This window comes from Athene cunicularia (genome assembly GCF_003259725.1).
Source record: "Athene cunicularia isolate RWA chromosome 1 unlocalized genomic scaffold, athCun1 chr1_part1, whole genome shotgun sequence".
NCBI classification, from domain to species: Eukaryota; Metazoa; Chordata; class Aves; order Strigiformes; family Strigidae; genus Athene; species Athene cunicularia.
The window spans coordinates 106,067,429-106,073,428 of record NW_020799091.1 but is presented as its reverse complement, the minus strand read 5'-3'; the positions used below and the strand labels follow the sequence as shown (position 1 = coordinate 106,073,428).

General features: G+C 36.0%; 1 protein-coding gene across 2 annotated transcripts in view; it reads left to right on the top strand.

The window, feature by feature from the left end:
- Nucleotides 1–6,000, top strand: part of USP25 (ubiquitin specific peptidase 25) — a 72,726-nt gene that overhangs the window by 29,800 nt on the left and 36,926 nt on the right. For both annotated transcript variants that reach the window (XM_026847969.1, XM_026847984.1), the window contains exon 5: nucleotides 1,283–1,369. The gene's annotated coding sequence lies outside the window, so the exon portion shown is untranslated. The remainder of the gene's footprint in view (nucleotides 1–1,282; nucleotides 1,370–6,000) is intronic.

Here is a 6,000-nt window from a genome sequence, read left to right as displayed (position 1 = left end):
TGTTCAGATTAGGCCCTTGCAAAAATCTGCTTTCCTGCCAGGAATTTGCAAGGTGCTCAGATTTGGTGCCTTTTTATGTTTAGATTGTGTTGAGAATGGACTGTGAGTGGGAAGGCTATAGGTTGTGTTTTCCTTTCAAGTGTGAAGGAGCAATGTCAGAGTTAAAACTCTGATTGACCTCACTAGGATTTTTGTTGTTTGGTGGATAAATTCCATTGTAAAGAGGTAGGATCATTTTGGAGTAATGTGTTTGTAATTGTGTTTTTAAGCCTGTCTGTTGTCATTGTTCTTGTTATTTTTGTAATGCACGACTTTACTAGCATTATCCTTACACTAAAATTCCCATTTTCTGCCCTGCCTTGTGTGAGACCTTTCATTCCCATATTGTAGTACAGATTGTAAAGCGAAAGGGTATGAGCAAGACGACAAATCTTTCCTGTGTTTCTCTGATGTTTAAAGTTTAAAATACTTTAGACCTTTTCTGCTACCCTTTCTTCATCAAAGTACTAGTCTGTGGCAATGAAGTAAACCTTTAACTAAAGTACTTTCTGCCTGTACAGAAAAGCAACGATGCAGTTACACAAATGTTGAGGACTTCAGTTCTCACCCTCTGCTTTTGACTTCTATTTTTGCAACCCAGAGTCATCTTTTTCTTGTATTCTCTTGGTTCCAGGCTATGTGTTACACTGTGGGGTTCTTACAGTGTTGTTAGACAGTGGGTGTGCCTGTAGACAGACCTATTTGTAAAATAGAATGTTATCAGCTGGAACTTACCTGCAAAGATGTATAACCCAGTTTCCTTACTCTAATGTATATCATTCAGATCCTATAATAATGGGAGAAGTGGACAGAATTTTAAAAGTACAGGTAATTGCAAGTGGATTTAAGTTGCATATGCAAAAATGTACTTTCTCTGCACTGAGGAGGTAGATGATAGAGGGGCTACTGAATTTTACATGTCTAAATAGGCTTTAATGTCAATGTGAAAACTGACAGTTAAACAACTAATAAAGTTGTTGTAAAAAGTAATTTACCTATTATCAAAAATTATTGTTCTATTTATGTGTTTAAGTGTAAAGAAGTTTTCTGTTGATTATGATGTTTTCTTGGCAAAAATGTCTGTCTTCTGGTGAAAATATGTTTAGCAAAGGTAAGTGAAATAATGTACCTTCTGAAATGAAACCTCAGTATTGCATATTTCATTTCACTGAGGCACATTTGGAAAAATTTTTTTATTGTTTGTAGAAGTACTTAAAACCTTTTAAATTTTTTTTCTTTTCAGTCATTATTTAACCTACTGGAATTTCGAAGACTAGTTTTGAATTTCAATCCTCCTGCAAATGCTCAAGACTTGCCCCGAAACCAAAAGGTAAAATTTGAAGCTAACTTCCCCTGGCGGCTGATAAGAGCATTTCTCTCTTGGAATCGAATTTTGCACTGTTCTCTAGTTCAAATTAGCATGGATTTTACAGGTACCAGTTAACATTTCTCTGAGCTTCCTATTATGGATCTTGCATAAAAAAATGCTAGCCTCACAGTAGAGTAGAGGGGAGGGTGTTGAGGGACACGACAGAGTTTGCACCATGTACTGCTGCTTAGACCAGGTTCAGTGGAAAGGCTTTGCTGACACAAGCTGTAGCAGCACTGCTGCTAGTAGGCGAGCATTTCTAATGTGAACGTAGCTTGTGTTAGCAAATATATTTTATTCGAGTTCCCTCACTCTGTGCAGCTACGGGCATGCTTTTTGGTTACCTGCATGTTTTTGATCTGTTAGCTTTGCCAGCAGCATTGTCAGTGTTGGCCTGGCCACTTCACTGGTTTTTGGGGATGTTAATTTCTCACAATCTGAGATTAAGCTTTTGGTTATTAACTTGTCTCTTCTGACCTTTTCATGAGGTGATTTGTAAGCATAAATTTTCCCATGTTTATTCTGGTATGAGATTGGGAAGTGGGGGAGCTCAGGTTTCTTGTGACCTCAGGCTGTCAAAGAGGAATGGTCATAGACCGAGGGATAAAACAGACCAATTTTTCTTCCTTCGTGATGTCCTCTGCGGAAGGATGCATGAGGGCACCTTGGTTTCTATGTTATGAAATAGAGAGGAAGAAATTGGAAGAGAAAGTGGCTGTATGAAGCACAAAGGCACTCAATGTCCTGATTTTTAGCAAGGGCTTACAGAGCAGTGAATTCTTCTATATCCAGAAATTGGACTATTGCCTTTCGCCTCTTTCTTTTGGATTTTTAAAAAGGGAGTGTGTTGTTGGCCTGTTCTTAGTTGTTTGGCACTTTAGGCTTGACTGGAATGTTCACTAGGAAAAGTAAGACCTGTAATTAAAAAAACAAAAGAAGACAGACATAGAAAAGATCGTGTCTTTTTTCTAAACTTCTAGGTATGTACCATAAAAGGGAAGTTGAATGTTCAGTGAGACAAAAAGCAAGTTGTCACTAGGGGGGTTTTAGGAAAAAATGTTTGCAGTAGATCATGAGATGATGTGCAAATACAAAATGAGTAGTATTAGGAACATAGCACAAGAGGGTGATGGGACAATGTATTTTGGTAAGACAGACATAATGAAATCATGCTTTACTAAAGAGTTGTACTGAAGTAAATGTTTATTTTTTTAGTTTTAGATTGACTTTCTGCCTAGTAACCATTATTTGACATATAATTTGTTATAGTAGTACCCTCCAGTACTCAGGGTTCTTTACCTTCATTTTTTAGGTCATAAAAAGCAGTTGGCACCCAAGAGGTGATATGCAATATAGTAATAAGCTGTTGTCTTTGAAAAGTGTCTTGCCCAAGCATTGACACTAGCAACCGAATTTCTTTAGCAATTCTAAAGTTCTATTTCTTAGAAATTCTGACCATTGCAGACAATATTAAGTCTGTGTGAAATGGTGTGACAGCAAGCAAGTCTATGGTTTTGTGCAGAAAACTTGCTTTCTGCAAGCCTGCTGGTAAGAATGTCTGACAGTAGTTTGTATCCTTTCCTTTGTTAACTTAAACTTCAGAATGAAATAACATTATTAATTGATGTACTTAGCTGTTTTATCTACAGCTGAAAATAGTGTTGAAATATGTTTTTCGGGAGAATTTAGGAAAATACATTATTATCCAAAAAGCAGATTTGTCACCCAGTGTATAATAGGTCAATAATCACACTCTCGGGAGAGACATTTCTTATTTATTTTAGAGTTGTGCAAGCCTAGGTGCTCAGTGGTTTCCCACAAATCAAGCACACCAACGAGACTGTATTCACACCAACTATATTCACACTATATTTATACACAAAACTTGCAGAGTTAGTAATTTTTCAAGTCCATCCCCTCTGAGATGATTGATTAGCAGTTTACATACAATTATAATACTGCCAACACAATACTTATACTACTATGCATGCTCAGGGGAAGGGTCTTCACCTGGGCAAGGGTCATCTTGACCTATAGGTGTGACTTTTGTAGTTTAGCTAAGGGTACACGGACCTTGGGCCTGCTTGCCAATTGGCAGTGTACCTTCTGCAAGGTTTAATGGCTCTGGGATGTCCTTGCTCAAAGACTGCTATCTACTTGTTCTTCTGATTAGGGATGCCTTTGGCTTTAACATCTACAAAGAACGTCTTTCTTGACCTAAGCATAGTTTTTCTATATTGTTCTAAAAGTTTAATCTTCAACAAGATTGCTTCACTAATTGGAACTTAAACAAATAGGAGGAATGCATGTCCCCAAATATGCTGTTTTTATTTCTTTATAAGGTGAAGGCAAGTAGAGGCAAATTGATTTAAAGCTTTAATGTAAGATACCAATTGACAAAAAAGTCCTGAAACTTACTTCCATCTGCTTGTTTGTTTTAAAACTCTCAACTTTGTTTTGTTTTTTTTTTATTTGTAACCTAGTATTAAGCACTGTATGTAACTGACATTCCCTAGGATCAAATTTCCTAGCTAATAAAGACCAAGTTTTAATAATCCCAGATTTTCAACACTTCTGTTGACATCTTGTTGTTCTTCCAGTTAGTGGAAATTAGAGTTTAATGTTAGGGTCATGAAAATATCTTGATTTAGAATTAAATTGTGAGGTTGTACTTCAGGGAATATTGCATAGGGGGGTGGTGGTGTTTTTTCCTATCAATACATTGAATCCAAATACTGTTAACAGTTTGGCATGTAAAAAGTTTAATCCAGAAGTCATTGGTATAAACTTTGACTTTAAAAAAGCCCCCAAACAAACAACACCACATTGTTTACCTCAGCTAATTGGACTTTGTTCTGGATTTTAAACTTGGCCATACACTTAAAACCTCCAATCTGTTTTTTTTCTTTTTAATGTGAAATTATTTTTTTTCCTCAGTGTATTCCTCAGCTTCCTTCTGTAGAACAGATACTGTTCTCTGTAGTTGCTGCAGATTCTTTCCTCTCCCAGTTTTCTTCTTGCTGTTGTATGAACAGATCTTTTTAGCTGGTCTCTCTGTGTTCAGCAAAAATATTTGGCCTCGACAGTACCTTCAGGTGTTTTATTATCAAAGGAAGTGGGTTACTGTGCTACAGGTTGCCACATCCTTCCCCCTGTTTGAACATTATTGTTATGCCAGTGACCTGGGATACTGATTGAGAATAATGAATGTTTGCTATGTATTAAATATGTAGATTGCTTTAGAAGCATTTCTTAATCATAAATTGTTCCAACATCAGTGTATTAAGAAATTATTTATGTAGGCAGGATAGGTGATAAAATAGAGAATGTTTTCGATGATGAACTTCCCATATAGTTTTTATTTCAAAATTTATTTTAATCTTTCTTTTGTACTGGTGCATCTTTATAGTATGCTTTAAAATTGGTCATATGCTGTGCTGTGATTGCATTAGTATTTCTTTTGTTTTACTGTGCAAGTCCTTTGTGGAATTGTGTACCTTGTTTTGGGGACTGGCTCACGTCCTTCTGAAGATTTTAGGCTTTGTTTAGTTAGAAGCACTGTTTGTTGTGGTAGTGCCACATAATCTGGCCAAGGATCATGCGTAATGCATTAAATCGAGCTTTCTAAAAAAAACAAGAAGGATTTTTCTAGTTTTAGAGAACTTTTACAGAGATACTTCCTCTGAGTAATCCTACTGACATCAATAGCCAGTTGTTCAACCTAAAGCTACAAGTGTGCTTAAAACTCAGCCTAATTAATAGTATAAATTTGGGTAAGTAATGTAATAATACTCACTGCCTATGTACTTCAGATTTAACAAAAGGAAGGTGACACCTAGGGTATTCTGTGGTCAATCGTGTATATTATGCATATATATTATCACTGGTATTGAAGTATCTTAATAAAATAGATCGATCCAAATCTTGAAATTCTATTCATTTTTAATAGATCAGTTTATGAAAAGAGTAGAAAAAGAATCACTTTCACAATTTGTTTCCCTGTTTTGTTGTGGGAAAGTGCTTTAAATACATAAATGGGAGACTGATTTTATGAGGTTACGATGATTTAATGCTGAATTAGGGTGACATTTCATGAAGTCAGCTTTTTTGTGAACACTTTATAATTGGCAGGTGTTTTGCAAGGTGAACTAGATGAGCAAGTAAAACTTAGGAGTTTACGTGACTAGAAGTATTTTTTAGGTATTATGCGGAGCATGTTCTAGTTCACCACGCACAGTTTTTAAAGCTGAAATAAAACAGACTTTATGTACAAGAAGATTTATGCATGCTGGATTGACACAGGAGCGACTAAACAAGTCTGTTGTTTGAGCATGTGAAATAGTTTGTCACCAAGTAATTCCAGTTTGACCAGCATCTAACATCTGTGCTGCCTTTGAATGATACTTTGTTCTAAATATGAGTGGATATTACATGGCTTTTAATTTCAGAAGTATTTGTCAACTGTCTACTCAGGAGTATGAGTGATACCCAATCTCCACAGCATTTGTAATCTTTGTCTTAATCTATGGTATGACAGATTTGTGTTTCAGTTTACTTGCTTTTCATTAAACAGGCAGAAAGTATTTCTTCTG